Source organism: Euwallacea fornicatus, chromosome 20, assembly GCF_040115645.1.
Source record: "Euwallacea fornicatus isolate EFF26 chromosome 20, ASM4011564v1, whole genome shotgun sequence".
Lineage (NCBI taxonomy): Eukaryota > Metazoa > Arthropoda > Insecta > Coleoptera > Curculionidae > Euwallacea > Euwallacea fornicatus.
The window spans coordinates 2,289,356-2,315,090 of NC_089560.1; the positions used below are offsets into that span (position 1 = coordinate 2,289,356).

Sequence of the window (25,735 nt, forward strand, 5' to 3'; positions counted from 1 at the left end):
TTCCGGTACATTTGCCATGGGCCACTCTGTATTGTCCAGAACTAAAAGATAGCATGACGAAATACAATAACGGAATTGAAAAAATAAAAAGTTTAATATGTTTCGCTTCAGAAAAGAATAAAATTGATATTCAGGTTGTCTCATACCAGTAGATCACTCTACAAACTTCTTTTCGAAGTTCCTCAAGGCGCTTTTATCTTTGGCGCTCCATATTCACCGTACAGAGGGTTGACGTTAATAAAAAATACTCTTGTTAATGATTTGAGTGATTCTTAATGTATTTTTTATGATTTTTTACATTGATGTATAGTTCGGTTAGCCGCACATTTGTTTAAATTTGAGTTAAAAAAATTAAGAAAATTTATTTTGTGCGCATCAATGGTGAATTTGCTTAGTTAATAAAATTAGTTGTGTCCCTATCCGGATTGCTTCATTCTTGAAAATTTTTATTTGGAGCTTATTTTTCGAAAATATTTCAGCTTATTGCGCCCCAATACATGAATTCCATTTTTTATTCATTCAATTAACCACGCCAAGGCGACGACATTTTATAAATTGTTCATAACAATGCGGTTATGAGCACGAGAATAATTGCTTTTCAATTAGAATATCAAGATGTTAATAAGTAGAACGTACACCAAGTACTCAAATGGTAATCATGTGTGTTTTGGAACTACGTTCTCAACATAAATGAAAAATGGAAGCCAAATAGTGGGAGGCAGTAAGTTGAATTATTTTCTAAAGTAAGCCGTGAGTGGAAATTTTGCAAGAATGAAGATATCCAGCAAAATGGACGAGTAACTTCCATAACTAAACAAATGCACCATTGAGGTACGCAAAAGGAGGGGGGGAAGCGTGTACACGACCCCCCCTTTTCCTCATGTAATTCCATTTTTTTTTACCCAAATCATAAGAAACGTGCGGCTAATCGAACTACATGTCACTGCGAAATTTCATTCAAATATATTAAGAGACACACAAGTTATAAATAAAAGTAATTATTTTTCACTAACTTCCACTCTGTGTAATGAATATCAACTGCTAAAGAAAAAGTTCCACCAGGAAAATCTAATTATTATCGCATAAGGAGTCTCCTTTTAGCGGATTGGCACACTATTACGAGACCCCCTGTACAATTTTCTTAAAGAACCTCGTAACCGTCTCCATATCTTCTTTCATTCATTGACATTTTCTTCCTGCAGTTGAAATTAGCCACCAAACGCAAAACAAGATCGAGCTCGCTAGGTGGTGTGCAAAGGTGGTGCTTCAAAATATGACTAACTTAGATGGTGTTCTACATCAGGTAAGCTTTATGTCGTTCGCAGTTTCATGGTAACCAAAAGAGAAGAAATCAATTTTAGGCTTCTTAATTTTAATGGAATAATCCTGCATTACTGAAAATGAAAATCGTGTGTGCCTATGTTTGCCCCCCTGTGTATGAAGTAGTTTTGAATTATTTGTGATTTATGGAATGTCAAAATTAGCACAAACATCGCGTTGCACTATTTCAACATAACAATTGATTATGTTCAGTTCATTTCGAGTCTTTTTTTCTTTTCATTCACTTCATTCCTTGGACGTAGTAGTTGAGAGTGCGATCCATAACGGACATTTTCGTATCAGAGGAACAAATTGAGTTAACTTGCAATAATTTCTTACAGTCCAAAACACAATTTCAACCGCCGAAGTGTACATTAAAGAATTTCTTTATGTATCTAAAGATAGTAATTTTCCACAATCACAATCAAGTTCATACTCCGATGGTTTCCCTGATTGTCTTGAGACGCAGACAGCTTATTTATCCCAGACCCTAAAGGACAAGGGTTATTACATAAGAAAGGTTTTACCAAAGTGGCCGCTGACAACTCGCTTTATGTAATTCTCTTGACACTTCGAATAGAGACCCTTTTTTGTACACCCAGTCTAGCCCTTCGGGTTGTATACGATTTGATAATTTTAGGAAAAAAATTTGGTGTTAAAGAAGAAAGAATAATCTTTTGAGTTTTTCGATGTAGGAGTATGGAACATCAATACAGAAATTTCATAAAAAGGCTCAGTCCATGAATCTTGCAGGGCAAAATTGCTCTAAAATAGATGCCTTAAATTTTGCAAGAAGAGTCAGTAAAAGAGGTAAACGAAATCCGAGCCAAATAAATTTTAATTTAGTTTTAATCTAAAAAGCGAAACAAATTCAACATAAAGCGGGCAAGACTGTGTAATTAACCGACGTTACTTTTTTGGGACGGCTCCCACGTTTATCAGAAGAATAATAACAACAGCAAAAGGAAACGGAAACGAAGTTACATCTTCTTTTTTTTCTTTCAAGGGGAAATATTTCAATTAAGGCCCAGTCACGTCTGGCAACATTATTTGATTCAACTTAAACCTCTTCTTGATAACTCCGAAGATTGTATTTAGTTTCATTAAATCATACTTTTCCGGGATGAAAAGATTTTTATTAGGAATCGTTTGCTGCTGCTTTACAAACGTTCATAAATACTTCTTTATGAAATTAAATTCTCTCGCGAAATTGAATATTTCTTTGAAGAAGGGAAATGGTCCTTAATTTTCTAAGCTTTTAGTCATAGTGTTGGCGGAATAAAATATGAAATAACGTATAAACATCACGAGTTTTATTATGGTAGAAAAGTTTTTCGTGTACGTTCCATCTAACTTCTCTTTATTATATTCGAGAGCGGCATCAAAGTTCTAATGGACACTGAAATAGAGGAAACAGCAAAAATAAAGCAGAACATCCATTGCTATTGCTAAACCACATGAAAAACACACGAAAAAAAAACACTGAAAGGGAGTTTTTGATCAAAGGCAGTCTCAATAGAGATAAAGATTATGTGCTATTGCAAATGGTTAAAAATTCTGACTGAAATTTAGAGGAAACATTTTTCTGCTGCATAAATAATGGACAGTGACACAAATTTGAAGAATGTCTCACCTACTCGTGAACTATTTCCAGATTCCTCTTAAATACTACAGGGTGTCCAACAGCCTCTCGGGGTTCTATGAGTTCATTTGTGATTCCATAAAAAAATCAGTTGTGGAGATCTATATGAGGCTAATGAAGGTAAATTTTAAATTAGTGACAAGCATGTGGGGTGTCCCAAAAAAGCGCCGCGATATAAAGTATATTTTTTTACCAGCATTCTTTTCACGTGATGGGATTTTCTCTTGATCCAGTGTTAATTCCTAGTTTTTTTTACGCTGGGATGCAGTGATTAAAAATTATCACATTTAAAAAGAAATTTTGGGCATTTGCAGTGCCTTATAACTTAACATCGCAGTTACCTTATGTTAGATTTTGGAAATTTTAGGGTGGATTCTCATGTAAGATTACTTTAGCAAGGAGTGATAATCATTTACCCAAAAACACGTCCAGAGCAGCCATAATAACAACTTTGATTTTCACCTTTTCAACTTCAATTTTCTTTATTTTTTCAAATGTGTTAAATTTTTTTGTGATTTAGGGCGAAAAGAAATTTCATTTTCGCCATTTTGGCATAATTTGATGTCATATTTATCTTCAACATTAATGAAACTGTTAATTATTCTACAAAAACCTGCATTCGTGGCTTTGTTTATACATAAGAATCCGTGGTAACATTATCGAAATCCAGCTTAAGCTGAAAGAAATATTCATTTCTTTATGAAGCGCTGCAAATATCTAAAATTCCTGTTAAACCATCATAGTTTGTACTTATGGGTGAAAAAATCTAGAAAATAACACAGAATCAAAAGAATGTTCTTTGATCACAGACACTGTTCTCTGAACACAGATAGTCTCATTAAACAAAAATTACACTTTATGACTCCCCGCTTTTTGGGGACACCCTTTAGGGCTTCGCTGAATTGAAAATTTTCTTGATTAGCCTCACGTACATCCTCATAATTCATTTTTAATGAAATCAGTAATAAACTCATGGGTGTCCGAAGGGCCGTTAAGCGGACATCCTCTATTAAATTAAAATAGAGAGCGACATAAGCAAGGTAGGCATTAAAAGCAGTCGGAATCATGCCGCTTTTAAGGTCAGTAGATCAAAATTCTAGAAACTTTTCCAAAAATGCAATGTCCATAGAAATAAGAACACAAGAGTGATAAGTTTCGTAGTTTCAACGAAGATATTTTATCAGTAAATTTGTCAGTACGTTGATCGAGGTCAAAGTCTTGACAAGTTCACCGAGAAGATTACATCCATGGAAAGTTGGAAAAGAGGCGCGGCATTTATTAGTTTCGTGGTGACTATGGAAATTAGTTTTCAAATATATTACCAGTCAAACCTTTCAAGGTATTAATTAAGTCGTGTAATGTTCGTTTTTAACACTGCAATAGGAGCTACGGTGAGAAATCTTCCCCGGCTCCAGTTCGAGCCTCTCTGCAGTAGAGGTGCTTCTATTACCACCAAGTCACACACACTATAATCTTCTTTCCGCAGACGACAGTAACGTAGTTTATTAGATAAAAGGTTCTCGTGATATTGGGCAACAGTGTCCAGTAAATCTTAGCTTTAACAGGGAATTTCTTAATCAGATTGAACGTGCACGCTATTGCGGCATAGAAACATGGTGCCTGCTCTCGGGAGTCATCTCAATTTTAAATAAAAGTAAAAAAGTAAAGAAAAATTCCTGCCTTTAGATTTGCTTTTCCTATCAGCTTCGCTTATGTCATTAAAGAAAAGCTCTGTAAAGAATTTAACATTGTTGTAAGAGGAAATTAATACTTGTCGGTGTGGATTCGTGAGAGTTCTTGTATACAGGATGTCCCATTTAGGGCTATGAGTGAAGATTACACAAGTACGGTACGTTAATGATAAAGATTTTCATGTAAAAGTTGTCCGCTAAATAGGGAGACATGTCATAAAGGTAATGAATTTTTGTGAAAACGTCATTTTAACGGCAAGTTTTTTTCAAATGGCAACCCCGTACTTTTTTACAGATCCTTGTAAACCTCCAAAAAATGTATATTTTTTTAACTAAACGCTTTGCTACAGATGTATCCTTGATTTTTCTCCAATTTTTAAGACAGTCGAAATTATTATACATTTTTTTAAGTTTTGCAATGCATGTTCTATTTAAAACTCATAACAATGCTTCTATCTATTAAAAAGAAATCATTCTTACGAAAAAAAAAATATATTTTTTTATTTAACAAATCCTGATTTGAGAAATTTAAGAAAGCAAATATTCAATAGAACGTCCTTCATACTTCAAACACTTTTCAACTCTTATTCGAAAAGGATTTTTTACCCTGTGAAACATCTCTCCGTTTATTAATTAACACGCGTTTTCAACTCTCCTTTCCATGTCGTCTGTAATTGTTGGTACTTCTGCATAAACTTTGTCCTTAAAAAAACCCCAGAGAAAGAAATCTGGTGAGGTCAGATCGAGCGACATAGGAGGCCAGTCCACTGGACCGCCCTGTCCATTCCATCGATCTGGATATATTCCCTGCAGAACCTCACGAGACATTTTAGAAAAATGAACTGGATAGCCGTCATTTTGATACCACATCACCTGTCTAATTGCAAGTGGAATGATTTCTAAAAATTCCAGAGGATTATTACGCAAAAAAGTGCGGTAAATTTGTCCATTCCATTCTCCCTTAATGAAGAAAAGTTCAATTAAATATTCCCCAATAATGCCGCACCATATATTCACTGCACCATGGGACAGTGAATGTGGATTCGTTCGAAAACAATGTTGGAGAAGAAATTTACATTTTAATTTAATTATTACCTTGCCCGATCACAAAAACGGTATCGGTTTTCAAAATCAGTTCCATTGAGTTCCTGATGTAAGCAAATGTGGTGAGGATGGTATTTATTCACCTTTAAAATTCTTTGAATTCTTGTGTTTGATATTCCTGAGTCAGCAGCAATTTGACGACAACTTACATGGGGATCGAAGGCAACAGCTGCAAGAACTGCTATTTGATTACCTTCATGTGTTGCAGTTCGAGAGCGATTTCGTTTTTCTGTTTTCAACGTTTTCGTTTCTTTGAAATTTTTAATGACGCTGTTGGAAGTCGTTTAACAGGGAACTCTTTATTCGGAAATCTTTCAGCTTAAAGTTCTACTCCCCTACTAACACTTTTTCCAGCCTCCCCATAAGTGAAAACCATTTCTAATTTTTCATCCAAAGTGTAGCAATTCATTTTAATTATTGAATTTTGAATTTAAGAAAATATTTTTTTGATAGAAACAATTTGTTTTAATTAGATAAAAGGATGGTTATAAGTCTTAAACAGAATATGCATTACAAAATTTTTTTTTAGGAAAAAAAACGCAATGATTTCGATTATCCATAAAATTAGACATAGATCACGGCTGACTCTGCAGCAAAACGGCTAATGAAGATATAATTTAATCAAAAAATATTAATTTTTATTTAAAGTCAACAATAATCTGTGAAAAAAATACGAGGTTACCATTTGAAAAAAAAGTTGCGTTTAAAATGACCTTAAAATGACGGTTTGACTAAAGTCACTATCTTCATGACATGTCCCCCTCTTTACCGCACAACTTTTATTTGAATTTTTTTCCATACAACGTGCCGTTTTTGAGTAATCTTCAATCGCAGCATCAAGTGAGACACCCTATATAAAGTATGCGGAGAATTTAGGGAACGTCGGCTTGTTGTAGGGCAAAAAGGTTAAATGCAACTCAGTGTTAAGTATTAGTTATGATATGAAACAACATTTAAAAGCATTTTTTGTCCAAATTAAATCGTCAAATTGCTGTTTAGAAGAAAATTTCGAATTTATCTTTTTCTCGTAGAGGTTCTTACAAGTGCCCTCATGCCAATTCAGCAGGATTATGTTGACAATGATCTGAGAGCAATCTAAAGACCTCACAACCATGTCCTTGAAAAAGTTTGCCAACTATGTATTGTTTGGGACGAGGAGGTATTGTTTGATTAAGTCCCATAATTGTTTCTTGGTGAACTTTCCCTCAAATGACATGTCGTAGTTAATCAGCCAATCCCTCATAATGCTCTTATTACTGGAAAATGTGTGTGACTTCCTATTAGACCCTAAATTTACCTTCAACTCTAGAACTGCAGGAATCAATTGATTTATCGTTTCATTTCCGACTATAACAAAAATCGAACCGTTCGAGAAACCTAAAATTTGACCTTATTTTTAAAATTCTAAACCTTTTTTATTTCCCTTTTTTATACATGTTTGCTATTCAAATCCGTCTCACTTGCCCAACGACAAATATTGAACCCCTTTTGCAAGGGATGTTAATTGAATATTTACGAATTTTAATTGACGAACTTTTGCAGAATTTTAAGATAAACAGTTCATATTCACATGGTAACTTGGAGTATGTCATTTTCTAATAAAAAAAAAACTTATTCTCCATTCATTTATACGTATGAAAGGTGCAATTTTACCAGCGCCTCCCGCAATACGTACATTTATTCGCCTTAATATCGATTGGCGAATTCTTACGAATATATTTGCTGCATGTTCAATAATGGCAAATATATCGCTCAAATATCTTCTTTCCTAGAGCTTCTTCAGTTCGGGCTTCCATTTTATAAACTAGCGGCTTCAAGGTTCTCTGCAAAAATAATCTGAGGAACTCATGTCAGGTGGTACGGCAGGCCTGTGCCGTCACCAGAATTCGTTTGAGTTGAGTGTGGTCCATCCTGCTCTTCCTATCCAAGCATTAGGGGACTTGTGAACTAAACTGCAGTGCAGTGATGCACCATCATGTATGAAACCAAATCTTCCAAATCTTTAAGAAGTTTGTTTTCCGGAAGTCTTCGGTATTTTTCTCCGTTTTTTTTTCTATTTTAAATACAACACACAATCCATTACTCAAAACGTCGCATTAGAAAATTTTGAAAAACACAGAAAATATTCAGATTTTGACAACCACCGGCAACACGAACACGCAATAGTCGAACTGCCAGATATGATTTCTGTATTCAATCGGAAGCTATTTTAAAGAGATGAAAGAAAGATAAAGTTATACGAGATAATATGGACGTTGCGGGAACGAGGAAAAGAAAATCCCCCAAAAACCATAAACACCACGAGATTTATTTGGAGCACGTGAAAATGTTCGACGTGCTGAAATTGAGATGTACGAATAAACGTGTGCTTTTGGTCGTTCGTAATATTTGGGAGGATAATTTAGGAAGTTTAACGAGTGTTATGGACCTATCAGACATCTTTCCCGCTGAAAGCAAATTCATCATTTAGTCCCGTTTCGTCGATAGGTTGTTATTCCTCGCTAGAGCATTCACAAATTGCCAATGTATTATTAAATATCTCGAAAAAGCATGAGGAAACGTTTTCAAAATATTCTCTTTTCTCTAGTTGTACAACAGTCTAGTTTCCATGTCATCAAAAAAACTCTTTCAATTTTTAACGTGAGGGTCTGTCGTTTATGCCGACGGGCCTTCTTCCAACTTTTAAAAATAGAAATAATAGAGGATACACCTTTTCCAATTCTATTTCCCGAAGGTGAAAAAGTGAGATAAAAGTCTCTAAATGCATTCACATTGAGGCAATTGTATTTTACCTAATATCATCGCATTTAAATATTAAGTTTGGAAATTTTTACAATGAGGGGGAAGTACGTATAACGAATATAAAATAGCGAAATTATTAAATAAAAATTCGCAAGAAAATCTGCTGCGCAGCCACTCCGAAGATTGCAATTGATTATTACAAATAGAAAGTGAAATTAAACACTTTCCGCAGGTCTAAATTAATGAAAATTATGAAACTAAACGAAAAAAATAACTGAATTTTAAATTTAATTTAAAACGTTGCACTTTGCGTTGCAGAAAACGATTTTAAAGTCACTTTATTCAAAAACGACCAAGTTTTTATCCATTCATTCCACAGGTTGATAAATCTAATTTTTTGCTTAATTTCTTTAATTAACTGCTATATTTTGTAACTGGTTATGGCCAATTTCGTTTGCTCTGTATGTGTAATAATCAATTGCAAACAATGAAATGGCGGCAAAAACTGATTTGCTTGCACATTTTCATTTTGTAATTTTATTACTCCATATTCGTTTTACCTACTTCTGCGTGAATGCTAAAATTTCCAACCTCAAGGTATTTTGGGCAGATAATAAATCTTTTATCCAATTTAAATACTTGTGCCATGGAATGTTTGCATACACAAAGTGACACAGAGTTGAGGCGTCCAACAATTATACTAAAATATTCACATGACTGGGAAATTAATAATTTTTTATTTAATATCTGTACGCTTACATGCGAGAGTCGCTTTTTACTTTTATTCGTGTCCTGAAAAGTCACATTTTGCATCCACATCACTTTAACCTACCAAATATTGATGGTTTTCTCTTTGATAAAATGACTTTTTTGATATTGTATTACGTGAATTTTGACAAAAAATTGCGGAGTTTTTTACTTATTTTTCATATAAACGTCTGCAAACTTTCTGAATCGTGAAGTGTATAGGGACACCGGTCGGGATGAAATTAAACAAAAAACAATTGAAAAATATAATAAATAATATAATGAAGCCTGATCTAACCTGAACTAACGTAATCCATCCGAACCGTAGCCAAATCCGCCGAATCCTATACTGACCTAACCAAAGCATTCTTACTAAAATCAAAACAACAACAACCATAATTGAAAAACTGTTAAAATACATATGGCGGGTTTGACTATGGTTTTTGTGTTATTATTTTTATTTATCTTTTTATTTTTTTTTTAACCAAAAACTGTTAGAAAAAGAAACAAAACAAACCGATTGTCTATCAACGAACAAGTTTTTTTTATTGTTAACGCACTATTCAACTGAATTTGTATTACATTTTTCACCAAATTTATGCTTATCATTCTCAGAAGCAAATCGGTAGATTTTGAAAGACCTTTAATTTGAGGTGTCACTTGAGATATGTTTTAATTTTCAACAATCGGCCATTTTGCGCTACCAGTACCGCAGACAATACTATAAAAATTAAACAAACTTCCAAAGATCCTATTTCTTGTCGTATTTAATTGTGCTTTTGCATTTTTAAATGATAATAATGTGTTAAAAGGGCGAGGGGGTGTTAGAGCCGCACAGTATACCAGGTCTGTAAATATGAAGCCGGAATTTGCCTCCAAATATCCCTAGTGGTCAATATTATATATATTATCGTGTTATTAGGGTACTATATCTCTTATTTACATCTGAGAATGATTTTCAAATGATAACAATACAGGTTCAATACTGCAGTACAGTTTGCAATAGCTTTGAGTATGTCGAATTTTGTGCCTACAAATTACGATTTGCCTAAAGCATTGATCTTCTGTTACCACGTGAAAAAAACGGCTGCAGATTCACATCGCATGCTTGTTGAAGCTTACGGTGAACATGCCCTTGGAAAATCACAGTGCTATGAGCGGTTTAAAAAATTCAAAAGTAGAAATTTTGACGTCGATAACGAAGAGCGTGGAAAACCACCGAAAAAGTTTGAAGACGGCGAGTTGCGAGCTTTGTTAGATGAGGACGATGCTCAAACGCAACAACAATCAGCTAACCAATTAAATGTGACACGAGAAGCCATTTCCATTCGTTTGAAAGCTATGGGGAAAATTCAGAAGATAGGAAAATGGGTTCCACATGAACTCGATGAAAGACAGCAAGAAAATCGAAAAACCGCTTGCCAATTGTTGCTTACCAGGTATAACAGAAAGTCATTTCTTCATCGAATTGTGACTGGTGACGAAAAATGGATCTCTTTTGAGAATCCCAAAGGTAAAAAAGCATGGGTAACACCAGGCGAACCATCAGCATCGTCAGCAAGACCAAATCGATATGGACGGAAAACAATGCTCTGTGTTTGGTGGGATCAAAAAGGCGTAATTTATTATGAGCTGCTCAAACCTGGAGAAACAGTTAATACTGAACGTTACCGCCAACAAATGATGGACTTGCATCGAGCTTTGCGTGAAAGACGACCAGAATATCAAAAACGGCAACGCAAGGTGATATTGCTTCATGATAATGCACCATCACACACTGCAGAACTGGTGAAGAAAACGATTGGGACGTTTCATTGGGAAGTACCATCGCATGCGGCTTATTCACCCGACTTAGCACCATCCGATTATCACTTATTTGCATCGATGGGACACGCTCTTGCAGAACTGCACTTCACCTCTTACGAAACAGTTCAAAAATGGCTCGATGAACGGTTTGCCTCAAAAGAACGACAGTTCTTTTGGCGTGGCATCCACAAATTGCCAGAGAGATGGGAAAAATGTATATGTAACGGTGAGAAATATTTCGAATAAAATATTTTTTTTAATTATTGCGCAGCTTAGTTATACTTTTTATTAAAAGATTCCGGTTTCATATTTACAGACCTGGTAACTGAGGAAACCCACGATGGGATACAGGCGATTAACGCAAAGCAAGTTTTGAGGCCCTCAAAACGACTTCCAAATTGTCTGAAACAAAAACAAACAGCACCTCTAAATTTCAGCTAGCACTACCCTCACGTGAGGACACTCCATCTATGCATCTTTTCAATCCAACTTTAAGACCAGTAATCGTTATACTTTTATGTGTAAAAGTATTTACCGATTTATGGGCAAGTAAACTTGAACCCATCAAGCTCAGAAAGCACTTCCAAAACCCATTCCGCTCGGAAACAGCGCGAAACCTGACAAATGCTGTCAACAGGTTTTGCGATCTCGCTGAGAGAATAATGCTGTAACAAGGTATTTTAAAATGATTTGAAAATCTTATTCCGTTTATGCTTTTTCGAATTAAAATAAGTTGTTACATTAAAATAAGTGCATAACTTATACAGTGAGGAACAAAATTTAAAAACAAGCAATGAGGTCAATATGATATTAAAGAAGTTTACATCTGAGAGGCGCACCCGCTTGCTTTTAAAGTAGTTATATGATGAAGGCAAGGCAGAATGTTTATTAAAAGTTTTGTTTTCGAAACTACTTTACCCCGATTACACCTTCGGGCGTCTTCCCTCCAGAGTTTCTGGAGCATAATTCAGGAACTTCAATTAGGAAAACCATTATTAACGTTAACTAACTTCGAGTCTGTATTTTTCCACTGTTTGAGTGAATTTCAAGCCAAAATTGACATAGAACATTTTGCTCGGATTAGCAACACCTTAGAGCTATATAGAGAGGACCAAAAGTCCTGTGTAAATTCGTTTAAAATTGAAGAAAATATTCTTTGTGAAAGCGCTGGAACGCGGCAGTTAATGTTTTTAGTTGGGCTTTTTTGACGTAGCAGACACGCGCACAAGGCTACTCATATTGTAGATAAATACACTGTTTTATCTTTTTCTTATGGAACCCCATGTATATTATGACGTTTTTGAGTTCTCTGAGAAATTCTGAACGTATTTCAAGTAACATGCCCATATAATAGCAATAATAGAATAGATGGACTGGATGAAAGTAGCAGTTAGAGTAACCTGCTAGATCCCCAGACCTCACCCGTATGGACTTTTTTATAGCGTTATCCGAAACATAAGGTGTTTTTAAACAAATCCAACAACGTAAAAGAGATAAAAATAAAGTTACTTAAGGGTCTCAGCATACCTCCTCAAGTAATAAGAAAAGTTCTTGAAGAACTTGAATTGCGGCGTGCCCACCTCAGGAAGCTAACGCGGCATAGTTCGTACATTTAATACATTAAATTGTAGTAGTTTGCATTGTTGTATGTGACATGAAATACATTCAGAATTTCTCAAAGGACCTAAAAACGTTAGGATATACGTGCGGGTCCTGTAAGAAAAAGCCGTAAAAGCACATTTATTATTGGACTACATGGGTAACCTTATATACAAATCTGTTACGTCGTAAAACACACAATAAAAATCAATAGGTGACGCGTTTCGGCAATTTAATGAAAAATATTTTCTAAAATTTTTAACGAATTTATACGGGACTTTCGGTGCTTTATGTATAATAATAAATAGATATATAGTACAAGTAACAAATAATAACACTAATGAAAATAATAAATAATATAGAACGTGTTTTAGTGGGTGAACCCCGCTGTTGAGTATGTATGAAATACTGCCATCAGGGCATTAACGCACGCAGCCATCCTGAAATTAATCCCCAAGTTCATCTCTGCAGCGGTATGTTCCATTGCGTTGGATGATCTTTCGATTGTGAAATACAAGCCTGGATGCACTACGTCTCTCTCAGAGGCGACAAAACATTATTTTAAGATTATACTCCTTCTCTATCGCAGTTCGAAAAACTGTGCCGAAGCCCTTTTCTCAACATCAATTGACGGCCTGGCTAAAATATCTCGGCAGAAAGCTTTTTCTAGGGGAGTAGCCCCGAGGCCGACAAATCGTAGTCTTTCTCGCATCGGTCAGTCTTCCAAATGAGTTTTGCCGGACACAAAGTTGCGCTCGATGTCCCCGAGAGTTGGCATAACTTGCAAGACGTAAGCCCTTTTCGTAAAGTCTGATAAATAAAAATCGAGGGGTGTCAGATCGGGTGACCGAGGAGGTCATGAAATAGAACCACCGCGAGCGGTCCATCAATTTCAGATAGCACTACCTAAATGCTGTCAAACCAAACGATAAAAGTGAGGGAGGGTAAAATCACTGTTGTCGTATATCTGAAGTCCTCTCTTCTAAAAATAATGCAGTGGCTAATGACATCTTCTAAAACATTTTGCCCTCTGCAACACAATGCGCCAGAGCAGATAGTGCGACTCTGGTTTCCCAATGAAATGTGACACCCTACAATAAAATTATCAATGATATACAAATTTCACCCTCGTACTGTACTAGTTTTGCTCATGGAATACGCTATTAGTTTAGTATCTGTCCTGATTTCCTGAATCGAGAAAATCAAGGAAACATTTACCACTAATCACCCTAAATTCTCAGCCCTGCTATGAATATTTATATGAGCAAAAACAAAAATTCAAGAAACGACTCGATTTATCATTTCAAAACTTTGATTTGGCGTTTATTAGATTCGAAAAGTTTTAAACTTTGAATTAAATTAGAGTTCTCGTTGCCTTAGCTGCGAGGAAATGAATGAATGAAAAATGATGGTTCTGTTTAATAAGAGATATCTGTAGTGACGCTCCAGAACTATTTCGCAGGAGTAAATTTTACCGAACTCACCTTTTCTCGGACCAACTTATGTGCTTCTAATTCGATAGGATCGATATCTTTTTCATTGAAGTTCGAGCCATCCACTTCACTGACACCAAGGCACTTGGCTTCGGCCATACGAAAGTACCTGTGGGAGTGAAAGCCCACATTACCCCAACCCTGTACTATGAAAGTTTTATCATGAATTGTTCTGTTGCGTGGAAAAGTCCCCTTCCTGTAGCAGAGCCTTTTCCTAAGTGCTTTAAAGATTTATTTTTGTTGGGAATGCATTCATGAATGTCCCCTAGATCGTAGGGTTTTCCTCTGTCGTTTCCATCAAAATTATACTCCACTATATCGGGTATGTCGTTCCCAGGGTGGAAGAACTCCAATCTTCAAAGCGAACTTTTTGGTGATTTTCTGCAAATCCTTCCGACAGTATCTCTTAGGACTGATTTGGACAACAAATTTGGCAGCTCCGTAGGGCACATCAGTGCACTTCAAAGTCATTATCGCTGAAAGGGCCTTCTCTTTGTCTGCATTTACATCGTCTAAGTACCGCAGCCCTCCTTTAGAACCATATAAATTTAAATAATTTAAATTGAGATGCTACGGAGGCTAGACAGTTAGTGGGTAGCTTGTGTTAGCTGTTCTGAGCCCTAGAGCCATGGATTATTTCGTATTTTCCGCTATCCCTCTTCAGAGGGAGTGTGACGTCGCAGACCTCAATTTGCTTGAGAACGAGTGCAACTTTCGTTCCTCTTTGCTGCTTTGTTTTGGTGCAGTGGCTCAAGGTAAAAATGACGCACCTCATAGGTTCAAGGATTTTTATTCGTAAATTTGCAACTTAACAAATAATTATAAATATGTTTGTAAAATGCTTTGACATCTACTCATTCCAAATAATGTTTTAAATGAACAATTGAACAGCTTTTAATAAATAAATAACCACATGGAGAAATTGACCTCAATTGCGCAAATGAACATCAAAGTTTAAACAATACAGACAGATTTTGACTGTTTATTCCACTGCAACAGTAATTTTTATTTATTTGTGGTGTTTTTTTGTTAAAATTTAAACATTTAGTTGATTCGGCAGTTCTTGTGAATTAAGGAGTATGAAGTTGTTGTCCATGTATATAAAGTTGTTAATTAATTATAAATCCTAAGTAATTATTTTTGTTTGCATTTTTTAATTAAGTTGTACTTTTAATAATTATTATAAATTACTTATCGTAAATTAATAAAGTTTAACGAATATTTTGGTCAGTGCGAACGATTCATTCGTCAGCAATGATTGTAATAAAACCAGCAAAGCCGATAACAGAGATTGCTGAAGGTACGGTCTCCAGCAACTTAATATTTAAGCATTAAACTGCTAACATTTTGGTGTGAGTAAAGACACAGTATTTTTTTAACGTATTTAATGCAATTGTATTCATCATGAGTAGATACACAGCTTGAAGCGGGCGCGAATTAACAATTTCCCATGATAAGAAAGGAGAGTATACTATGGCTATCGTGGATATCATCGAAGAAAATACTGCAGTTCGATGCATTATACAGATATGCAAGAAGCATTGTGGAATCGCAAGCAAGAAAAATATGCACTGATACTGAGGAAAAATCAATTGTAACGCAAGTCAAGAAAATCCCAACTTAAGTGCACCTAAACTCGCTCTTAAAGTTGAGAAATATTTAAATAAGAAAGTTAATCCGGAAACAATAAGGAAAGTTTTGCGAAAAGACAATCTTTACGGTCGAATTGCCAGGAAAAAACCATTCGTTAGTAGGAATAATCGAAAAATCAGAGTAGAGCTTGCAAAGGAACACTTAAATAAAGATTTGGAATACAGTTTTATTCACTGATGAAAGCAAAATTAATTTATTTTGGTCGAATGTCTTTGGAGAAAATCAGGTGAAGAGCTTAAAGGACAAAAATTTAAAAACTTCAGTGAAAAACGGAAAAAGAGGCGTAATGATGTGGAGGTGATGTCCAGTGCTGGCACGGGGAAGCTCCACTTTATTGATAGAATAATGAAAAAATACAGGAATAACCATATATTGCAACAAAATTTAAAACCTAATGTGGAAAAACTAAATGTTGTAAAAAACTGGTTATTATACAGGGCGTTTATTAAGTACTTGTCCAAACTTTAAAGCGTGAATGTTCGGACAACTTTAAGATAAAAAGTTTATGTGAACTTGGGTCCGTATCGGCTTTGTCCTTGACATACGGACCTTCAAAAAACGTATTTTTGCTTAAAATTATGATTATATTTTTGTTCAATAACGTGTCAATATGTCGAAATTCTGGATACTGGGAGGGTCGGTGGTGAGAAATTTAAATATTTACTTAGTCTTTTTGCTTAATGTTCAAGACCGCCACATACAGTGTATAAGTTTTTTATATTATTTTTCTAATTATTTAAATCCAAGTACAACATTGTATGTAGCACCCTCTAACATTACACAAAAGATCAAGTAAATAGTCGAGTTTGTTACCACTAATACTTCCAGTACTCAGAATTTTATCAAATTAACATTGATCAAAAATATAATCAAAATACCAACCAAAAAAAAAAGATTTTGCAGCCCCGTATCTCCAGAACCAAGCCGATACAAACCCATCTCCGTGTAAACTTTTTACCTTAAAATGAGTCAAAGATTTACTCTTTGAAGTTTATACGAGAACTTAAGGTTTTACCACATAGAAAATCTCTGGGCCAAATTAGAAACAGAAATTAGAGACCACAAGATGTCGAACAAGAAAAATCTAAAAGGAACGCTAATGGAAGAGTGGGGAAAAAATATCGTCCGAATACACGCGAAAATTAGTGGAATTAAAAGATTTGTCGACGAAGTACTAAATTATATACAGTGCGACCCATTTAAGATGGAAACGCTCCTATAAATTTTACATTTATAACTCGATTCTAAAAAACCAACGCTCAAAAGATGGAGTATAAAGAGCTCTATTTATGCTGTAAAAATTATTTTCGGATTTACTTAACCTACCGCTATAGGGTGTTTTTTTATCTCAAACGTTACAAAAACGAATTTAGATGTTTTTTTTTGAAAAAAAGAATAAACACATCTAAATTCGACATTTTTTACATTTCTTCTAAATGAGTACGTATGAAATTTCACAAAAAAATAGCAATTACTAACCACTTTGAAAAAGTTTATTTTGTGGTCGCAAACAATATTATTTTATCAAAATAGTCATAAAAACTCATTCAAACGAATTAAATTGAATAATAAACGTTAAATTAATTTCTTTTTGACTGGATATTTAAAAGGTCCACACTTTCTGGAATTTCGTCAGCAAAAGTAACCAACAATTTGAACGATTTGCCACTTGCTTTCTTGAGAAACCTCTATTCCATCGCAGCCTTGTTCATAACTTCGCGTGTGTGAGACAATATTTAAATTTGCATTTCGAAAAACAATCGATTGCCCGCAACGATCCATTAATCGAATGGACTCCTCGATCTCCCGACTTTACGTTCTTAGATTTTTTCTGTGGGGGACGATCAAAAATAAAGTTTATAAATCGCGTCGTCATGACGTTGCAGATTTTCGAACCTACATACACAAAACTTATGAGGAAATGCCTACAAAACGAATGAAAAATGTCCAAAAGAACATTTTGAACAGATGAAATAAATGTATTGAATTAAAGTGTGGGCAAGTGGAAGCTTCCAAGATTTAGTTTATTAGTTTATTTATTTTGTTTTTCATTTGCTTTATGTTTATCTTGATAAAATAATGTTGTTTGCATCTATAAAATGAACGTCTCTAAATTGTTAATAATTTTTATTTTTTTTGTAAAGTTTGGTGCGTACCCATTTTAAAAAATGCTGAATCCAGTGGGGTGCTTATTTTTTCCAAAAAGCACCCCAATTCTTTTCTTCAGATTTTCGACATAGAGAATTATAACTATAAAAAATAGTTATAGAACGCTTAGTTCGGTGAGTTAACAAAAAAAAAACATCTTTGCATAAATAGAGCTCTTCATTTTTTATCTTGAGCTCTGGTTCTTTGAAGTTGAGTTATAAATTCAAGTTACAGGGGCGTTTCTATCTTAAATGAGTCACCATCTTACTAAGAAATAATGTGCCTACTAGTTATATATGTAAATCATTTAAACTTTGAGGTTCATTTGCAATGCGTTCACGTGGTCATTTATTTATTGAAAACTGCTCAATCGTTTATCAAATTCATTACTAAGAATAAGTAGACGTCAAAGCATTTCATGGAAATAGTTATAATTATTTGCTAAGTTGCAGATGCAAATTTATGAATAAAAGTTTATCAAGTTATCATTTTCACTTTGAGCCACTGGATATCCGCCATTCTGGTCGAGTGTTCCACCAGCTTCTCTCTTCGCCGATTGTGCATGCTTGATGGGAGAAATATTCTATCATCTGAAGTGTTTTGCATTAGAAATTGAGGAACATTAGATATACAGGGTGTTTCCTAACTACGTGTAAAAAATTTAAAGGCGTAATCCTCGACTGATTTTGAGTCAAAAATGTCTAATAAATATATGTCCGCAAATGCCTTGTTTCCAAGATACAGGATGTTGACTGAAAGACGTCGAAAGAGGTTTTAAAGGTTTCTAAAGGTTTGGTGGTATTTACTAACTTGTTTATTGTTAGTTGTTTTTGCTACTTTCACTACTATAAACAAGATAGTCAGTGTTATTTTGGTATTTTACTCTCTAAAGTGAAAGAATTGAGTTCTGTGTCCCAAAAATCAGATTATACCTCAGTTTTGAAAATTTTTCAAATGCCCAATTACACTAATCAAGAAATGGCCAATATGGTTTTTGTTTACGGCTTTGCTGATGGTGAGTGTTTGGCAGCGAGGCGCATTTACATGAAAAGGTTTCCAAACCACCAAACCTTTAAAAACCTCTTTCAACGTCTTTGTGATACAGTATCTCTTATGAAAACTCCAGGAGGAGGAAAGCCAATAGCACGTCGAACACCAGAAGTGGAGGAGGAAATCTTAAGACGTATTGAAGAAAACCCCGGAATTGTCTTTTCCAAAATTCAAACACCCAAATTGAGTCATTTTGGAAATAAAATCTCTTTTTCTTGTCACATTTCAACACCCCGTATCTTGGAAACAAGGCATTTGCGGACATATGTTTATTAGACATTTTTGACTCAAAATCAGTCGAGGATTACGCCGTTAAATTTTTTACGCGTAGTTAGGGAACTCCCTGCACTTGAGAATTTTGGGATCTACTCAGTCGGGGACTGTCCCCAAACGCTCAGGAGTATGGGGTTCGTTCCTGTTTGGGAAAAGGCGTAGTATGACCAATTCCGGGACTTTCTGTCGGGTTTTATTAATCCGAGACATGCCGGAAGCCGCAGCTCGCAATGATTTTTGACTATTTTGTCTACTGTGACACTGTAGTTTTACGTGACGGGCATTCGACCTGCTAGTTACGGTGTCCCGAGTACAAATAACAAAGAAGTGTATTATATCAAGATACAAGAGTCCTCGGCTTTTCTTGTTGGAAGGCAATACCTAAATTGACGGCTTGTTTACTTAAGATACGTAATTCAATTTCGCCAGTTTCTCCTTTGTTGTTTGCCCTACATTCGTCTCAGCTAACGTTCCTATTATTTGTTAGACAAATTTGTTATGCCGTTTGTCTCGTGAGTAACAATGAGCGTCAAGACGTCTTATTAATCTGCCCCCTTAGTTTCCAGCGGCGTCTTTGTGTCTGCTTATGTAATTATCACTTAATTAACCAAAACCAGAATTCAGGGTTTTTCTTCGGAACAAAATGGCTCAATGCCCACCACACAGTCCTCAGAAGAAGTTATTAAAACCAAAAACCGTTTCATTTAAAACATAGTTTGCCGTCCGCAAACTCTCGGTTGACTCGAATTTTAATCCGGTTAGAGCACTTTCATTCCGGGAAACTCGAATTGGCATTTTTAATTTAAAATTGGAGCAATATTACGACGGAAAGCGAACTAAATTGGCTCAAATTAAAACCGTTCCGCCAAAGATGTGGTTTTGACGACGACGTTGTAAGATGCACTAGTGCAAAGCGAGATTTAATTTAGGTTTGCTTTCAAAAGTTTCACAGCAAAGAAGAGCGACAATGAATGGAATTTAAATTGGAAATTGCCCGGATTGACTGCTGAAACGTTGGTAAAAATATTACACATTCATGGAAGTAAATGAAGAAGAGGAGATAAGAAATGGGATCAACTTGTGTGTTAATGGTCGGTGTGAGCAAAGAAATTGGAAGATAATCTCCCGATCCCTCACTCCTTTCCATGAGGATTGCAGTGGATATTTGCAACTTCGCAACCGAACTACCGATCGGCGAGAACGGGCCGGCAAAGTCTCTCGCTTCTTTCCGCTGCTGCGTTTCCGATCTGATTTCGCTATTTTTTCCAATTTTCGGAAGTCCACTTCTTCCTCCTCCTGCTGCCCATTATTTGGAGTTATTGACCGTTGCCACTGCTCCGAACACAAAGGACGTAATTAAAGCTCATAGCAGACGCTCGATAATGTAAACTAATTCGGGCAAAGTGCGTTTCGTATTATCGAAATGTTTACATTAGCGAACGTGATTTAAATAACAAACGATTTATTAAAGATACGTTTAATGCACGCGGTGTATCAAAATTGTCGTGCCGACCGCCTGCCGCTTCGAAATAAGAAATAAAGTTTAGGTGAACAAGCGCCTAATCGGCCATTGGGCTCGCGACACGGGGTGTCGAAGTTTAAGAAAAAAAAAAAGTTTTTTTTTATTTTTTAACTTGGATTTTAGTATTTCCACCAAATTTCGCGTTCGAGTTTAGCCTATCGGCAGGTGCGATTCAAAAAGTTATTAGCTTCAACTAGCCACCAGTGGCGGCGGCATCCCCGCGTCTTTTTAGTTATAAAATATCGTTAAACTCAGCACAATATTCCGCTTAAAGTGGCGGATCCTTCGCGCCAATGTGCTCATAAATGTTTTTGCCTTTTCTAAATTTGCTCTATTTGAAGTAATTTAGTCATAAAAAAAACGATAAAGTCAATAAAATCAATTTATCAGGTGCATTTTTACAGCCCAAGCAAAGAAAGTTTTTAACTTTTTCATTTTATAGGTTCTTGAGATATTTGAGACAAAATTTGGGTGTAAGATCGGCATATCGACGGATCTAAAACCAAAACGCCTTTTTGTGTGAATTGCCTGGTATTGGCGCAAAGTTACAAAAATAAATCTCACTAGCGAACGATTTTTCGAAAAATGTGCAAGAGTAGGAAATGATCAAATTTAATTTACTAATATAATGCTAAATCTCAGTTATCAGTTAGTTTAGCGTTGCAAAATTCGCATAACTTTAAGGGTGGCCCACCTCCAAACTACCCCTTATTCAGCTTTTAGCCAGCTCAAATATTAAACAAATAAAAACGCCAACAAAACAAAAACATTCCCAAATTTTTTGTTCATCTCCTGCAGCCGATATCTGAGCCACCGCTGGCGTTGGAAAAAAGCTTTATGTAAAAAATCGACTTGTTTTGAGGTTCCCTACACGCACCTGTTTCGTGTTGGGTGCATCGCGGATCACCCTGTAGTACGTATTTTGTATTTACATTAACGCAGCCTTTTCATTATCGCGTGTTTACGTTATCAAGCGTCTACTTTAATTATAAGTCGGAAAATAACTACGGGATCCAGAAAAAAATCTCGATTCGCTCTTGTAGTCAATATATCTAAAAACTATTACCCGGTTGTTTATGCTTGTGTACTTTAAAAATTTTCCATGCAATTAGATTTTCAGAGAAAATAAGCTTTTGCTACAAATTAATAGCCACTTTAAAACAGTTAAACTCCGTTCAAGGCTACAGCAATTTAAGAACGAAATTCTCCAGAAAACTCAAGATTATTTATAGAAACTCTCAAAAGATTCATAGTCTCATTGTTGAAAATGATTCCGGAATTTGTTGGTATTCAAAGCGTCTTGCCTGAAGTGTAATATTCAAGACACGTGGACCTCAAGCTTTACTTCCAAATGCAATTATTAATGAATTTAGCAATTTAGATAGGAATGATCTAGGAGAATCTCTAGGCTGTTGAAATGTAACAATCTATTTAGTACTAAATAGACTTCCGAATCAAAAAATATTAAATTTTTCTCAGTTTAACACGAAATATTTCAAATATTAATTCACCAGTTCAACATTAACTATTTAACCAGATTGCATGAGAGAGGGAGAGGTCTTAGAAAGTAGCCAGGCCGGGATTATCCAGATTTGTCCCAAATTCATAGTCATCAGCGCAATTTGCTAGCATGTACTTTCACTCGATTTAATGAGACCCCATGTGGACTTCGATTTGTGATTAAAGAACTTGCATAACACTCCTGAATAAGTGTTTCGGGAAGAGCTGCGGTCTGAGACTACTTCGTAATCTTCTTGAGGTTACTTTTGTTGTAAGACGTTCGTTGCTGCGTGAATCCTCATTTATCTCCTCATAATCAGACGGAACCTAATGATATTTCTGACAATCCTGTAGTAAATGCGATTTCCTCTTCGGGGGATGCATCAGCGGTATATCTATCACCCAGTAGATTAAAATTTTGCTAATAATTTTACGAATATATCGTTGCTGGATCCGCATCGTTTGCTAATTCAGAAAATGCCCGTTCAAGATCATTATAAATTGCGAAATTTTCACAAATTTCAGTCTTCATTTTACTAGCGCATCTATTCGATCGCTAAACACTGCTCAGGCTCTCTTGAGAACACACGGTTGTCTCCAGATTGCTTTTAGATGTGATAAAATCCAAAATCGGGGAAATTCGACGCTGATGTGAACAGAAGTTGCCCGGTTCTCCTGCCTTTTTTGGAATATCTAAGAACGCTGCACCGGTACACAATAACCTGAACTAACTGGATATAGAAAAATCGGTGCTATGTAACTTAAACTGGAAAAACTCGGAAAAATACGGTCGAGTGAGTTTTTAGAAATCATACCTAATTCAAAATTAATTAATCAAATCAAATTCATTAAAGAGCGTCTTCTATGGATAGTAAATAGATTTATACGGGGTGTTCGTTTATTATCGAGCAGTAATTTTACAGCAAAGATCCATTTTCTTCAGAACCTGTTGAGGGAAGGGGGGAGCGCCTTTACACAATATTCGTAATTAAAATCCACCCAAAGCTGCTCTCAAGACCCTAGTCGCTGTTTAATAACAAAACGAGCAAGTGTCTTTGCCTAGATTTCCTGCCGTTGTTTCGACTTTAAATATCCCTTTAAAATTTGCATTTGCGAGGAAAATAAGCATAGACAGCTGTCGTTGTACTATTTTCCCGGTTCTAAACCGCATCTGCGGTTCATTAATGCATTCGTTTCCTCAGCTATGGCAATTATCTTAATTTAGCACGCTGCAGCGTGAACAATAGAGATGAAATTTAATTTCGTTCCCATCTCTGCCCAACTTTTATCTATAAAGAATATTATTTAGCTTCCTTTGAAACGGGATTTCAGCAGTTCCTTCGCAAAGTTTGCGCTGCATTTAAAAGTGAGAACAAAAAATGCAACGAAAGTTGGAGACTACTGATCTACCTCATCGATAAAAATCTAGTATCATCTCTCCATCCACCATGAAATAGAATTTTCCTTTTCGAGATTCCATTAGTTATTGTTGATGTCGATAAAGGTTTGCCAAAGGGTCGTAAACCACCGAACGAAAGCGACTTTTCCCTTGGGACATAAAATATGAAATCAATTTTAAGTTTATCCCTCGCATTATTCCATTGTGATGAATTCTTCCTGCAGAAAAACTCCAAAATAGAGTCGTAAAGTTGAGCCGTCCAAAGCGAGTTTACAGCTTCTTCACGTCGTCCTTTGGCCCCCATTGTTGCAGCTGTTAAATAACACTTTTGAAATATTTAGTTCAAATGGTAATATTTATTGGCCCCCCTCGAGTAAACCAACAACTTTCCCAAATCATTAATCAAATCCACAACATGGAACCTAATCTTCTCTGGATAATCAATCTTCTCGAAAAGAATCATTTCTTTCCAATGCACCTTGAAGCTACCCCCCACCAGGAAACATGGGATATACTTGTCTGCTATAAACCTTGAGCAGCAAATATTCCTCACGGCAGAATTCTAGCTTTAGCATCACTATAAGAATAAAATTATTACTCAACTTCTGTTTTAGGACGTGAATATGTAGTATTATACTCATGGACTTTTGAGGTAGCGCGAAGTTCTCTTCAGATCCGCCCAGTAAAGGATCTACATATTCAGCCAGAAACTCTTTGTTGTTCAGGGTGTTTCCTAACGTATGATATGAGCTTATTTTAAGGAATAAACTTTATATAAAGACATATCCTACATTGTTTCTGTTTTGATTTACAGGATGTTGAAGTTTCATTCGTTTTTCGATTTTAATCGAATCATTAATTTCTCTGTTATTTGTGAAGATAATTAACTCAAAATTGATAGTAACAATCATTTTCGCATTACGAGCAAACTGAAATAACAATAATTTAAAATTCTCTACACGCCGTTACTGTCTTGCCTCTTCAGTTTCTTTTATGGGAAAAACAATAGTTTAAGAGATATTTGCAAAAATTGAAATTATTAATTTGGATTGTCGTGAAACTAAAACGATTGTTACTACCAATTTTTAATTAATTATCTTTGCAAATAACAGAAACATTAATAAAAATTGGAAAAAAAGAGACAAAAAACTTCGACACCTTGTAAATCAAAATGGAGGCAATTTAGGACATGTCTTTATATGGAGTTTTTATCTTAAACTAAGCACAAAATTTACTCATTTCATTTTTATCATCCATTAAGAAACACCCTGTATATTATCCTCGGTGCGCTTCTCATATTAAAAACATGTCAGAGAGTTCCAAAGACGGAATCTTCACTGGTAAAATTATAGTAACTTCAGTTTGCAATATTGCAGTTGATGCTGACTTTCGATCAGGTTAGTTCAAGTTATTGAGGTACTAAATACGCGCCATTAACGAATTGGTTCTATTAACCGTAGAAAGTTTTGTCCGAACTCGAAATATTTTCACTTTATGTTATTTTGTACTCATCCAATCGTCTACTGAAAACGCGACATCAATTTCATGTTCCATTTACTATCTCATTGACCAGATAAACTATACAGGATGTCCCAGGACAAAGTGTACAGCCACGATGTCTTTCTGTCGTTTGTTAAAAAATGCCTTAAACACACCAACCTTGGCAGAGAGAAAGACATAATTTGGTGAAAAAGGTGTTTGCGAAATGTCATCCCTCTACCCCCTAGAAACCACCCCTTTGAAATTTTCAAATTGGAAGGGGGGTTGTGTTATACCTTGCTCGAAAGATAATTTTATTCTCTACATGGTCAAGTTTTTAATTTTTATTTTTATATCTCCATTTTGTAGCAATTAAAGAAAAACAGAATGACTTGATTTTAATCATTTTTACTGATATTTTATCTATTTTATGGTTAGAAATGTTTAAAGTGACCTCCATTGACTTCTATTCTCATGTACAGCTAATCCTCAAAACATCGTCTCCAATTATCTAACATCTCTTGTGTTATTGACTTGTACTTTTGAATCATTCGGACACGTAACTCC

The 25,735-nt window shown here is 35.4% G+C and overlaps 1 protein-coding gene and 1 long non-coding RNA gene across 2 annotated transcripts in view; one reads left to right on the forward strand and one right to left on the reverse strand.

Annotated features, from left to right (window-relative positions):
- The window catches only part of LOC136345504 (methyl-CpG-binding domain protein 5/6 homolog sba-like), a 266,872-nt gene that overhangs the window by 125,992 nt on the left and 115,145 nt on the right, over positions 1-25,735 (reverse strand). The window lies entirely within an intron of this gene.
- The window catches only part of LOC136345594 (uncharacterized), a 42,697-nt gene that overhangs the window by 6,678 nt on the left and 10,284 nt on the right, over positions 1-25,735 (forward strand). Inside the window, exon 2 of the long non-coding RNA XR_010733171.1 lies at positions 1,203-1,303. This is a non-coding gene — a long non-coding RNA (uncharacterized lncRNA). The remainder of the gene's footprint in view (positions 1-1,202; positions 1,304-25,735) is intronic.